The 14406-nt window shown below is 47.3% G+C and overlaps 1 protein-coding gene across 2 annotated transcripts in view; it reads left to right on the forward strand.

Moving 5' to 3' along the window:
• PAK3 (p21 (RAC1) activated kinase 3) overlaps positions 2481–14406 on the forward strand; it is a 302356-nt gene continuing 290430 nt past the window's right edge. Inside the window, exon 1 of one of the 2 annotated variants that reach the window (XM_021080688.1) lies at positions 2481–2822. The gene's annotated coding sequence lies outside the window, so the exon portion shown is untranslated. The remainder of the gene's footprint in view (positions 2823–14406) is intronic. The other variant, XM_021080682.1, reaches the window with a different exon arrangement.

A 14406-nucleotide genomic window follows, 5' to 3' on the forward strand; every position in this document is an offset into this window, starting at 1 on the left:
GCTCAAACAAGAATAATCTATTTGGTACCAAATCAGAACAGGGAGTCCCTGGCTAAACGTCAGATTCAGGTATTTCTGATAGATTCTGAATGGAGTTCTTTATTAGGTCTTTTGATAAACAGGAAATGGTTTAGAAGAGCCAAAACACCCCTTGGATGAAACCATTTTACATTGCTACAAAACCATTAACAGGCCTGTATTCCCAAGACATGACAATAACCACAAGCAGCAAGACCCTGGGTCACACTCCCCCGTCCAATCCTAGATTCATCCAAGAGTTTCACCATCCTCTTCAGATCCTTTTCTCTTAGTTCCAGGCTGGTCCTCGGTCGTTGCAGAAAATCTCTCATCTCTCTTTGTTTAGCGTGCCTCTCTCCCATCACCAGCACTCCATCTCTCCCATCCTGGGAAAAAGCAATCTCTTCCTCTGTACTCTCGCGATGTTGAGGTACCACTAGTAATAAGCGATTTCCGCTTTTAATGTAGAAAGATCCATGGATGTAGCTGTTGCTTTTCTTCTAACTATAATACGTATCCTTTATTGAGCCTTGCTCTGTCTCAGGCACTATATCACTCCATGTCATTCTCACACCTCGCCACTTATTCTACAGGTGGATCATTGAGATTGAGTCATTCTTCAAGACTTTCCAGCGAGGGCTGTCTGGCTTTGGAGCCGAGCTTTTGCCCACTACACTAGCCTGCCTCTTTTGCTTGATACCCATCTGTGCCCTTTTGGGATGGCCCAGGCTACTGTGGGGGAGACAGGTTTCCTACCCTGGTGGCAAACAATGATTCATTCTTATGACTTGAGACAAAGTTTGGAGATCCTGTCCTGGCGCAGCGGAAACGAATCCGACTAGGCACCATGAGGTTTTGGGTTCGATTCCCGGCCTCGTTCAGGGGCTTAAGGATGTGGTGTTGCCCTGAGCTGTGGTGTAGGTTGCAGATGTGGCTTGGATCCTAAATTGCTGTGGCTGTGGTGTAGGCCGGTGGCTGCATCTCCAATTTGACCCCTAGCCTGGGAACCTCCATATGCCGTGCGCGCGGGCCTTAAAAGACAAAAGACAAACAAACGAACAAACAAAAAACCCACAAAACCGTTTTGCCCTAAAGATCTGAAGACCTGAGTCCCAATTCTGGATCTGCCACTTATTAGCCTGTAATATGAGGCTAAACCACTGAATCTGGCTGAGTGTCTTTCCTCATTTGTAAAATGCAAATAATCATATTGTCCTCACCTAATTCACTGCGATGATAGATGATAGATACCGTAGGGGTCCTATTTTATTAAGAAGTGCTAGAGTTCCTGTCGTGGCACAGCAAAAATGAATCAGACTAGGCGCCATGAGGTTTTGGGTTCAATCCCTAGCCTCACTCAGTGGGTTGAGGATCTGGCATTGCTGTGGTTGTGGTGTAGGCTGGCAGCTTAGCTCTGATGCGACCCCTAGCCCGGGAACCTCCATAAGTGGAGGGTGCAGCCCTAAAAAGCAAAAAAAAAAAAAAAAAAAGTGCTTTGTGAGTCCCACAGTTCTCTACAAGCAGAAACCATTAGGAAAGAGGAAGTGGAATGCTCAAAAGGTCACAAGTGGGAAGGACTTTCAGCATGACTCCAAGCAAGGGCATCATCAAGGACTCAGTCACGGGGAAAATTTCTACCTCTCACAACTGGTCTCTCTTTAACGTTAGGGGTGCAGATCCAAGTTGAGTCTCCTGCGTGATGACCTTCAACCCTCTGACTTCCAGGAAACCAGTTTTGGCTCTCATCTAAACTGGGTGCCCCCCTCCTAGAGGGGGAGCAGCATGAGGATTCGGTGACCCCCTTGACACCTGTGAAGACAGGGATCTGGATTATACTGACTGGGTAAGCAGACTAAAAAGTAGGGAATTGATTGTAGGCCATCTTGGTTACAAGGGCAGAGATTTTGCAAAGGACGGAGAGAGAGGGAGAAAAGACATAAGGTAGATCCTGTACAAAGTTATGGGCACCTCAAGTCCTGAAAGTAGATCCCAAGTTGGAACAGAAATTGCCTTCTGGGTAGCCCAACCCAGCGGGGAGCATAGTGTGAGCGCTCAGTACAATGTGATTGATGGTGATGGTGACCTGTCCTTGATCCTTGATCTCTTTCTATTCTCCTTAGCTATAGGCTTTCCAAAGATACACGTGTATGTAATTTACCAGTGCCCAGGAAGAAGGCTGAAGGCAGGGACATTAATGGCCGGCCTGGCGCCCTAGTACTGAACCCCTTCTCCCCCATCTCCTCGCTGCCTCACCCCCACCCCCCATCCTCGGGTCCGCACTCACCCCACCCCCCATCCTCGGGTCCCGCACGGTCAGCCTGAGGAGACTGAAGGGATTTCACTTCCGCCTGGCTGCAGGAGCCGCAAATTCCAGACTAGATCAGAATTAGAATAATCAGAGGCAAAATACACCCAGATGCTCTTACACACCCAGACGCGCGCGCGCGCATCTCTGGGCCATGGAGCGCACGTGAGCCCACGCCCCGCGCACCCAGCCCTGCCCCTCACCAGAGCATCCTCAGCAGCTGCCACAGAAGCTGCAGCTGCTGCCGCTGCCTCCTCCTCCTCCTCCTCCTCGTCCTCGTCCTCCACCTCTTCCTCCTCCACCACCACCACCTCCTCCTCTTCCTCCTCCAGCCGCCGCCACCGCTGCCCCTGTGTCTAGTATCCCCTCTGGTCCTCCTTCCTCTCCCAGTTCCTGCTCCTCCTCCTCCTCCCACCCCCGGCGCTTGCTGCCCGGCGGGGAAGGGCAGAACCCGCAGCAGCGGCTCGCCCTCCCTTGGTCCACGAAGAGGCTGGAACAGGTCTGTTTCAGGGGCGCTTTGTTGCAGGCTCTTGGAGCGTCCGTGGCTCCACCAGCCGCTGGGAGGGCACGGGGCGGACGGAGGGGTAGGTTATTTCTCAGGGTTTTTTTTTTTTTTTTTTTTTGGTCTTTTTCTATGAATAGATAGGGTGCGATGGGGCGGGAAGGCAGCTCGATCCCTCTGCCAGTTCGCCGTCCCTCTGGGGCTTCATGGCGAGAGAGCTCTGAAGCTGCCTGGACTCCCGCCCCCGCCCACCCCTGAAGCTCTCTTTCTTTGCGCCCCCGTTCCCCGCATCCACTTCCTAGAGCCGAGCTTTCTCTTGTTCTGGGAGCTCATGGATGGGGGCGGGGAGAGATGGATGGAGTCGAGCCAGCGGGGCACCTGGGTGCATGGGGCTTTGTTATGTACAACAAAACCAGTCCTCACCAGCTTCCAGTTCCAGGCTGGGCTGCAGTCTGCTGGTAGAGTGGGGTGTGGGCCGGGCAGTCTAGGGGAGTGAGGGAATATGAGGGGGCACTCTCTGTGGGTGGTGATTGGGCTCCCAGGAATGCAGATGTGGGAGATGGTGCAGGTTTTGTGTGGGATTCAGTGAGTGTGAGTTGGAGTGTGGTGTGTGTTTGTGTGTCTGTCTGTCTGTCTGTCTGCACCGCGGGGCTGGGTTACTCCTGGGATTACATGTCCTTGGGTATCATCCCCTGCCAAGCCACATTGCAGTAACGCGCGGGCAGATCCGGTCCTACCTGTTCTGCCCACATTGTAAGGGTAATGATGGTTTCAAAGTGATGGAAATTCCCCCCACCCCCCACCCCAGGCCAGGACTGTTGCTTAGGACATTCTGGATGGGGGATTTCTAGTCAGCTTGGCCAAGTCCGACTGGACGTCGTTATTGTTCCTCCAGAGATGCCCAACTTTCTTAGCAGGCTTCTCTCTTTTAGCCAATGAGCATACAAAGCTCTTACAGTGATCCCTGCAGTAACTCCCCCCACTCCCTCACCCCACCCCTTTAATTAGTGGATCCTCGTGTCTTCTTTATTGCAATGATAGTTGTAGTGGTGGGTTAGGATGTAGCTGTATATTTGGAGGAAAAGGGACATACCCAAAGCATTATGTATTTGTTGTTTGATTTAGAGGTTTGGAGATTTTTTCCTTGACTCATAAGGTGTGAATTGGCATGGTCTTTTTTTTTTTTTTTTTTTTAATTAAGGAGAGACGAGATCAACAAAAATGGCCAAGGCTGGTAAACCTTCTCTTTGACATTTTTAATTTATGATTTTCATAACGCGTTGTTTTTCAGGGTCCAAAAATGTATAGTTAAGGGCAGGGATCTTTCCGTCAAACAACGGACTTTTAGTAAATGCCTACTATGTGCCTGTGGTGTTGGGTATTGGAAGGATAGAAGTGAATAGACCAATCACACATCATCTCAGCTCTCAAGGAGTACACAGTTTGGTAGGCAAGACGGAATGTGCAAACAGATAATTACAGTGGAGGATGACCAGGGTCAGGCAGGGGACTGAGATGCAAGAGGGATGCCTGGCTGGGGGCGGGGTGGATGATCAAGGAAAGCTTCACGGTGGAAGTGGCATTTGAGTGAGTCTTGAAGAATTAATTCGCCAGGTGGCTAAGTTGAAGGAACAGCGTATACAAAGGCAGAAGGATCATAGTTGAGTAAGATTGCCAGGTGTCGTTGGAAGTGTTATTGTCACCTTCTCAGAATGAATCTCCATGGACTGGGATGATGATTAATGGTAAATCCAAAAGGAGCCAGTAATGCAGACCGCTAAGCATCAGAACACATCCCCGGAGTTCCCCTCGTGGCTCAGCAGTTAACAAATCTAACTAGCACCCATGAGGACTCCGGTTCGATCCCTGGCCTTGCTCAGTGGCTTAAGGATCCGGCGTTGCCTTAAGCTGTGCTGTAGGTCGCAGATGTGGCTCTGATCCCGTGTTGCTGTGGCTCTGGGGTAGGCCGGTGGCTACAGTTCCAAGTCGACCCCTAGCCTGGGAATCTCCATATGCCATGAGTGCAGCCCTAAAAAAAAAAAAAAAAAAAAAGAGAACACATCCCCATCTTAAGAAGTGTCTGGCTCATTTATTAATATTACTGTGTTTTGCCTTAACCAAATCTGATATGTGTAAATATGGATTTACAAGACAAATGAACTAGATGGACAGTATTCGTGTAGCAGAATTTGTTGCTTTACAAAAGGATTTGTAATCAGATCACCTTAAATAGCAATGCCCCTGTCACCTTTACAGTGGATATTTCTACCCCAAATCGCTTTACACAGAATTGTTCACATAGCCAATGGATGGACAGAGAAAGGTCTCTTTGTGTTACATTTACTTTTCGCACACAAATTTACCAATTTCAATGGAGGCCTTTTCCCTCATGGTGTGGATGTTTAATAAGTACAAAAAGACATCCTGAAAATGGCAGTAATAAGTACTAAATCCATTGTCGGCGATCTTTTATCATTTGAATTGTATATAAAATACAAATTAATCAGGACAGGGTCTTCAGGGAGTTTTGCATTTTAGTTACTTTGAGTAGTGTCACTGGTAATTAATCACAGTACAAGATTTCTGTGCTGTATGTTAGTTCTGAAATGGATGCATGAGGACTACTCTGATACTCATGCAATGAAGGCAGAACAGGGGCACGTCCCGAGTCTCCTGTTCTGTTGCATTGTTGCCGATGGGATAGGCTGATGAATGGCACTGGAAACGAACCTAAGAGATGGATGATTTCTATCAGAAGTGCCTGGTGGGTACAAAAATTCTGCTAGTTAAGAGTGTGGGCTCTGAGGGTTTGGACCAGCATCCTGAGCATCTCCTCCCTTAAATGAAGACCCCCGAATAGCCCCGGTTCTATCTGAAAGGAATGTCAGCAGAAGTAGGTCAGCTTGAATCGATGTCCTCCCTTCTCGCTGGTGCGCTGCTGCAGAGGAAATGATGGCCCGGGGTCCTTTGGGCACATCAAGGTCCTTTGTTCCCTGGTGGTCAATACCGGAAGTTATCAGGCAATAGCTCTAAGAAACATCCCCTACAGCTTGGATGGGAATGGCATTAGTTTGTTGCTGTGCTGATACTCAGATTAGTCTAATGGTTAGGACAGTGCTTCCCAGTGTGGGTTCTAAACAAGAGTAGCTCCGCTGGATGTTAGTAGGTGTGACACACAGCCTTTTTTTTTTTCTTTTTTTGTCTTTTTGCCTTTTCTGGGGCGGCTCCCGTGGCATATGGACATTCCCAGGCTAGGGGTCGAATTGGAGCTGTATCTGCTGGCCTACGCCAGAGCCACAGCAACTCGGGATCCGAGCCGTGTCTGCCACCTACACCACAGCTCACGGCAATGCTGGATCCTTAAGCCACTGAGCGAGGTCAGGGATTCAACCCTCAACCTCATGGTTCCTAGTCAGATTTGTTAACCACTGAGCCACGACGGGAACTCCGTACACACAGACTTTTGTGCTCAAGTTGACTTTGAGAAGTCCTTGCCTAAGCAGATACAGTTTTGTCTATTGCGGGGCTCCGACACGCCTTTACTCTTCCAGAGAATAGAATATGCAGCATTTCCCAGATATATTTGCCCACAGAACCTGGTTGTGCCAGCAAGCATTTGGCTGGGCTGGTGTTGAGAAGAACATTCTTTGGGCAGTGCTGGGCAGGAGCATTTCCCGAAGAGTTTGGAGGCTGTCAGTGTCTCGCTGGGTAAACTTGGATGACTCGCTTCAGCCCTCGAGGCGTTCCTTCCCCCATGTGTAAAATGAGGCTGAAGGCTGATAATAATCATTGCTCTCACCGACTGTGATGGTGTGATGACAACGAAGATAATATCTCTGCAAGTATTTTGAGCTCCTTAGCAGAAAGGCTCTACATAAACTCAAGGTTATTATGAAAGGGAAGTGAAGAATTAAGGCAATTATCCTGATGGTTCGGGCCCCAATCCTGTTTTTCGGTGGTGTTCTTGGGCAGACTGGCTCAGTTCTCTGCTCTGCTTTGACTGCAAAGACCTGTCCTCATTCAACCTTAGGTGACTCAGTTCTCTGGGCTTATTTCCTTTTGCATGGTGACAATTTCAGTGTGGCCTTTAATTTCCTGGACCAGAGGTATCATCAGTACTGCCTCGAGAAAAATCCCATCCATCTGAACACACCCTGCTGACCAAAGAACTGGGAAGGTGGGAATTAAATGTAGTTGGAAGGTTACTTTTATCCTTTAGATTCATCCTCTTGCCGAAGAAGTTCTAAAGGACCATCTTGGGAGTTCCCGTCATGGCTCAGTGGTCATGAAATTGACTAGTACCCATGAGGATGCAGGTTCGATCCCTGGCCTCGCTCAGTGGATTAAGGATCCGGTGTTGCCGTGAGCTGTGGTGTAGGTCGCAGACACAGCTTGGATCTGGCATTGCTGTGGCTGTGGGGTAGGCCAGCCACTGTAGCTCTGATTCGATCCCTAGCCTGGGAACCTCCATGTGCCACAGGTGTGGCCCTAAAAAGCGGACAAAAAAAGGGGGACCGTCTTGGAAGCAGGCTGCTGCACGGCTCATCTCTAATGGCTCCAGTGTCCAATCTGGGCCAGAACCCTGTTTGTGGGAGAGGTTTTTTGAGCACAGTTTCCAGGGTCCATGTGGCCAGGAGCAAGGCCATCTTTAAGGAAATTCAAAGGCAAAAGCAAACAACACTCTTGTGACTATTGACCCCTCCTGATTCCCTTGACGCTTATTATTAATTCCCTCTTTTCTTTACAAGCAGCCTTGAAAGCAGAATGGAGTTCTTGAGGATTAACAGCTAATAATCACTGCAGACTGGGTTTGGGGTAGAGACGGATGCAGAGGCATTAGAGTTAGTCATCTACATGGACCAGCCGTTCTCGGCATGAAAGCGACGGGCTGCAGTTGTAGTAGGAAGGGCTTCGGTTGAGGCACAAGAGAAAACTGTGGCTTTAAGCTGGGATACTGCAAAATGAGAGTCAAGATCTTCTCTGTTCTGGAGAGCTTAGTGGAAACGCCTGTCCGAGAGGGGAGATTCGTAGCATGGTGAGGCTGCAAGTGCCTTGTGACGTTCATCTGGTGCAAACCTTCCATTTGGATGAGGAAAATGAGGACCAGAGAAGTGCAGTAAGCTGCCTGAGGCCCCACAGCTTCCCCATGGCGGAACAGAAGTCATTCTAAAAGCTAAAACTCAGATCAGCTGCCTCCTTCTGTTCTTCATACTAGACCCAGCTGGGTTCTTGTGTAGTTCAGGGGAGGGTGGATTGGCCCATTCTTGGAGGTCACGTCCAGACCTGAGTTGTGTGTGCTTTATGTGGCAGCTGGAGCAGAGGGGCAGGTTTCTAGTGGAGCCCTAAAAAGCCATGTGTCCCTGTATCTCTCTATCTCCATTCATCTTTTTTTTTTTTTTTTTGGTCTTTTGTCCTTTTAGGGCCGCACCGGTGGCAAATGGAGATTTCCAGGCTGGGGTCAAATCGGAGCTGTTGCTGCTGACCTATGCCAGAGCCACAGCAACACCAGATCTGAGCTGCGCCTGCGACCTACACCACAGCTCACGGCAGCACCGGATCCTTAACCCACTACTGAGCGAGGCCAGGGATCGAACCCACAACCTCATGGTTCCTGGTCGGATTTGTTTCCGCTGCACCACAACGGGAACTCCTATCTCCATTCCTCCTGAGTGGACGGTTGTCTGATTCACCGAGACCTGCAGCCAGCTGGAAACCTGAGGACTGGATGATGTGCCTAGATACTCAATGGGTGATTCAGTCATCCCAGTCTCTCTACCTTGGTCCCTTGTAGATGCTCCCTAAATACTAAAGATTCCCAGAGCTGGAACTGTCAGCCTTATCTTGGAGAGAATTGGAAATACCGGGATAACCCTTATGTCAAATAGACTAGGTGGGGGGGGGCGTTTTGAGTGGAAATTTTTTTTTTTTTTTTTTTTTTTTTTTGCTTTTTAGGGCTGCACCCATGGCATATGGAAGTTCCCAGGCTAGGGGTCGAATTGGAGCTGTAGATGCCAACCTACACCACAGCTCACAGCAACACCAGATCCTTAACTCACTGAGCGAGGCCGGGGATTGAACATGCATCCTCACGGACACTAGTTGGGTTCGCCATGACAGGAACTCCCTGGAGTGGGATTTCTTTAGGATCAAAGAGAAGGATTGAATCCTGGACTTTAGACAGAACAAAAAAAGGATTGAAAGGAGCTAGCCATTTCCCCTTCTCCCGTACTTATGCAAGAGCTGGGGGGGAAGGAGGCAGGGCAGGAAGAATTCCCACCAGAGACTTGGGAGGATGGGAGAGGGAGGTCGTTTTAGAAAGCGTGTCAATCACGCCCACCTTTGCATGAAACAAAACTCTTCGAGAAGAATGCAACAACCCTTCCACCTCTTTCCAGCTTTTCTCATCCTAGTTCAACTTCTAAATAGCAAAAGCTCATGGCTTGGGGGATTAGAAATTGTCTCAGATGCTTGAACACCATGTCCTTGTAGAGGACATTTTTAGAGGCTGGGAGTGGGAGCTGGACATTGTGGGGGAGTGGCACAGCTTGCCTCACTTCTTGTTTAAAAAAAGCATTTTTTGCGATCAAAATAATACAGGCTCATGCTTGTAAAAATAGGAATATGAAGTAGAATGTTCCTGGCCTCTCCACCACTGATCTGCCACTTAGTCACAGTTTGGTTATGTATCATTTTATGTGTTTTCATGAGTATTTGCATATGTATTCAGTGTCCCTAAAATAATAATTGAAGTTGTGACTAAGACTCCACATATTCTTCTACAACGTGTGCTTCATTGGACTATGTGTCTGGCGGTCTTTTCCTGCCAGTGTACATCATTCTTTTTCACAGTTGCATAGTATTCTGTTATATGGTTGTGACCTAATTTCTTAATCCAAGCTTTTCTTTCCTTCTTTTTTTTTTTTTTTTTTGGCCAGACCGGGGGCATTTGAAAATCCCCTGGGCCAGGGATTGAACCTGCGCCAGTGACCCAAGCTGCTACAGTGACAACTCTTCAGTGCATTTCTTCTTCTGCATTGCATTGCCTATCCTTTGCCTGCTCTTCTTTTGGGTTGTTCTTTCTCGTTTTGATAACTGGTGTCTCATTTTGATAACTATATTTTGAGTAGTAATTATTTAATTGTTATCTATGTTGCAGATGTAGGAAGTAGTCTATTGTTTCTCTTTTGACTTTGATTTTAGTGTCTTTCGTTGCACAGAAATGTTTATAATTTTTAAAAATAATCATTGTCAATCCATTCCTTTATGGGCACTTCAATAATGCCACAATGAGTGTCCTTGGACACAATGATATCCCTTTGGCTCATTATTTACCTATGAGAAATTCCTAGGACTAGATTTGTTATTTTTTTCCTAGGTATTGCCAAATTGCTCTCTAAAGTTTTTTTTTTTTTTTTTTTTTTTTTTTTTTTTTTTTTTTTTAACCAATTTTCACTCCAACTGCAGTGGGTAGACTTCTCCTCTTGATGTCTTCTGATAATTCAAGTTTTGCTTCTTAACTTGAGGGCTAGGCTAAGCAAGAATTCATATTTGGCACCACAAAAGGCTTGGAGCAGAAATCCCTAACTGCACATGAAACACATGTAATACACGTTTCACCTTCAATTATTGAAGCAAACATGTTTTTTAATTCATCTCCAACTAGAACTGTGTCGAAAGCATTTTGCAACATCAAGTCCCTCTAAATTCACTGTGAAATGAATGGCTATTTAGGGTCATTTCTGCTGGCAGCCACCCGACGCAGCAGACAATGGCAAATGAACTTTAGAGGTCTACCTTGTAAGACGCTTGGGAACAAAGCTACTGCTGCCTCTTTGCTGCACTCTTCGCTGCACCAGCTAGATTGGTTCCAGAGTTTTCCAGAGGCTGAGTGCGGAGTGGGAGGCAGCTTCTCTCCGACTTGCCTTCCTGCAAAGAGGACAAGTTTGAGGCCCTCCCATGAGAAGGTATTCTAATAGAAATAAACAGTGATGTCACCCTCTGCAAGGGGAATAGGGACAAGCAGGTACAGGTGCAGCTTCCCCCCTCACTCTGCCTCGGCTTGCTTCGTCTTCTTGTATCTCTTTCCTGCCAACATCCAGCTATGGTCAAAGGAGTTTTGGTGTTGGCTATAGGCCAAGGGGTAGGATCCATGGTTTGGGGGAAGATCGAGGTCAGAGAGGTCGTCTGTGTGGCTAAAGAACTATCTTTTGTCTGAAGGTTGCGACAGTAGCCAGCTTAAAGTCCCTTAGGATGGCTGAGTGGGAGGGGGGGGATGAGAGAGTGGTGCTAATTGTTACCCATTTTATAGATGGAAAGGACACATCTGGAAAGGAGAAAAGCTCTGAGATTTGGACATTGCTGGAAACGACTCCTGACATAACTGCGGACACTTGCTAGCTGAAAATCTGGCAACTTCTCTCCTCTAGGGATGGATATAGGTGCCTTTAGAGTGCAGCTTCTTATTTTAATATATTTAAACATACCCTTTATGCTTACCCATCATTCACTTCACCTAGTGTGGTACTCACCTCACCCCTGGGATGCTTTCGAGCTGTCAGAAGATGGGTGGGTTATTGTCCCCAAAGGAATAATTTGGATTATTCGAACTATTGACAGTTATTTTTTGTGGTTTCCTATTTACCTCAAAATCTTGGTATTTGGAAAATGGCTTTAGATCCTATCTAATATTTGTGAGGTTTTTTTCCTTTTAAAGGTTTGGACTAGAATAAGGATCTTTCACAGGGGCGCTGATGACCAGATAATGTAGTTATTAATCTTTGCTGCCTTGAAAAAAAAATTCCTTTGGTGGTTAAGTTAGTGAAGGTCCCATCTTAAAGCTAGGATGTCTCTTCTTCCATGCTGAATAATTTAAAACTGAAACATTATAGCCGCAAATACAGTTTCTACACATAAATCATGTGATACCTTCCTCCTTATGGATGGTCAGAAGGGGAAAGGCCATCTTTTCTTTTTAAAACTATGCTTGACGCTTTTAGTGGAACCGAGGATTGTCAGCTTTTGTTTTCTAGTGAATTATTCTGCAAAGGTAACGTTGCTATTTAACTCCGATTAGCACCAGGAGGGGACATCTGTCTGCATACTTAAACTAGAAACGACAATCTCATTAAGAGGCAAAGAGAGTCGGTGAATGGAGCTTACAGGGAATTGGGAGGCAGCAGATCCAAATTCCAATTCTCGTTCGTTACTCATTAGCTGCGTGACCTTGAACAAGGGCTTCAAAGTCTCTGAGCCTCAGAGGCCTCGCATATAAAATGGGGACGGAATTAGGAGTAGATAGATGGTCGGTAGCGTCGTGCCCTCCATTTCAACAAAGCATCCTTGTTTCCATAGTCAGAGCTTGCCTGGTGACAGAATCATTTGGGGACACTTGAATGTGTTGGGGTCCCCATTTCAAACAACTGAATTTGACCCTCCAAGATTGGACCCAGGAAACCTGTTAACTGGCTCCGTGGATGATTCCAAGAAGGCTGGAATCAGCCTTCCTTGGGAACTTTCAGGGAAAAAGATCCCCCTGGGCTTTCTGGCCTGAGGGAATGAAACCCATTTGCCCAAGTGGAATGTCCACATCTCCCAGTAGCGCTGGCTTAGAAACTTATGATGTGGGACCACATTTGGGGAGGCTGGTTTTTGACCTAGTTCCCCCAAGGGCTGGTTTTTGCAGAGGTGAGTGGAGAGCAGAATGTTCTTTTCCACAAGTGAGAGTCTGGATGACCAAACCCACCAGTTATTCAATAAGGAGCATGTTTCAGGTCCTTTGGTCCCAGATCTTCGGTGGAAGGATTTCTTTTCTTTTTTTCTTTCTTTCTTTCTTTTTCTTTCTTTTTTTGGTCTTTTTTTGTCCTTTTAGGGCTGCACCCGTGGCATATGGAGGTTCCCAGGCTAGGGGTCAAATTGGAGCTACAGCTGCCAGCCTACGCCAGAGCCACAGCAACGCCAGATTCCAGTCGTGCCTGTGACCTACACCACAGCTCACGGCAATGCCGGATCCTGAACCCACTGAGCGAGGCCAGGGATCGAACCTGCAACCTCATGGTTCCTAGTCGGATTCGTTTCCACTGTGCCACGACGGAAACTCCTTCAGTGGAAGCATTTCTGAGAAAGGACAAGGTGGTTCCTAGAATGCAGACCCTTTCTGCCCAAGCTCTCCTTTGAATCCCCTATGGAATTCCTATCCCTCCTTTGACTTTGTAAACTTCTGTTTCTCTTTCCTTCATTCAACCCACGTTGTTGCGATGGGTTGTCTCTCTTTTTTTTTTTTAATTTAAAAATTTATTTTATTTTATTTTTGCTTTTTAGGACTACATCTGTGGCATATGGAAGTTTCTAGACTAGGGGTCAAATCGGAGCTACAGCTTCTTGGCCTGTGCCACAGCCACTGCCACCAGCCATGCCAGATGTAAGCCACCTCTGTGACCTACACCGCAGCTCCTTAACCCATTGAATGCGGCCAGGGATCGAACCTGCATCCTCATGGATACTAGTTGGGTTCGTTACTGCTGAGCCACAAGAGGAACTCCTGCAGTGGGTTCTCTTGTTTTGTGGGATTTCAACACTCTAGCTCTGTAGGCCCTCCTCACCCCCCACCTCCACCCCCACCCCACTTTAAACACCTTCTCCCCACCCATCACCCACCCCTTCATCACATTCCTGATTTCCTTCAGCCATAGGTCCTCTCTCAACACTGTCCTGGCTTCCGAGTACCAGAAGGAAAAGTGTCAGCATCAGTGACACCTTTGCCCTGCTTCTTCCCTTGTGTCTCAGCCACTACATTATCGGGGAGACCGGAGCTAGAGAAATGCTTTTCCGAGGCAAAGTCTTCCTTTTTATGTATAGCCACCATTTATTGAGCCGTGTGCCAGGCCCTGTGCTATGCTCTTGAAACACATTATCTCATTGAATCCCTTGCACCATTCCATCAGGTCAGTATTCTTTGTATTCTCCTGTCACAGAGGAGGAAGCTGAGGCTCAGGGCAGCTAAGTGACTGACACAAGTTCAATCAGCTGGTGAGTAGCAAGGTGGGTCCTGAATGGTTAAACATAATATTCTGCTATTAAGGGTTTCCCATGGTGCTATAAGACTGGGTTGTATCAAAGGAGGTTGTATGAAGCAGCAGCTTTTCTTGGGTGTGAAGAGTCTGATCCAGCCCTAAAGAGTCTGAGTTAAGTTTAAATACCAAGAAAGAAAGGGAAGTTTTTGGTTGTGTTTTTTTTTTTTTTTTTTTTTTAGGGCTGCACTCGTGGCATATGGAGGTTCCCAGGCTGGGGGTTGAATCTGAGCTGTAGCCGCCGGCCTACACCACCGTCACAGCAATGCAGGATCCTAACCCACTGAGTGATGCCAGGGATCAAACCTGTGTCCTCATGGATGCTAGTCAGATTCGTTTCTGCTGAGCCACGACAGAAACTCCTGGAAGTTGGTTTTAATGGCAGTGTCATGTTGCCAGGGTTATTATGTATCCTTGTAGGGGTGTGCCTGGGAGACCGGTTTTGATCCTTTGAGACTTGAAAACTGAGTAAACCTGCAAATGCTGGCCTCGAGAATTACACTTCTGAGACTCCT

The sequence above is a fragment of the Sus scrofa genome, chromosome X (genome assembly GCF_000003025.6).
Source record: "Sus scrofa isolate TJ Tabasco breed Duroc chromosome X, Sscrofa11.1, whole genome shotgun sequence".
Classification (NCBI taxonomy): domain Eukaryota; kingdom Metazoa; phylum Chordata; class Mammalia; order Artiodactyla; family Suidae; genus Sus; species Sus scrofa.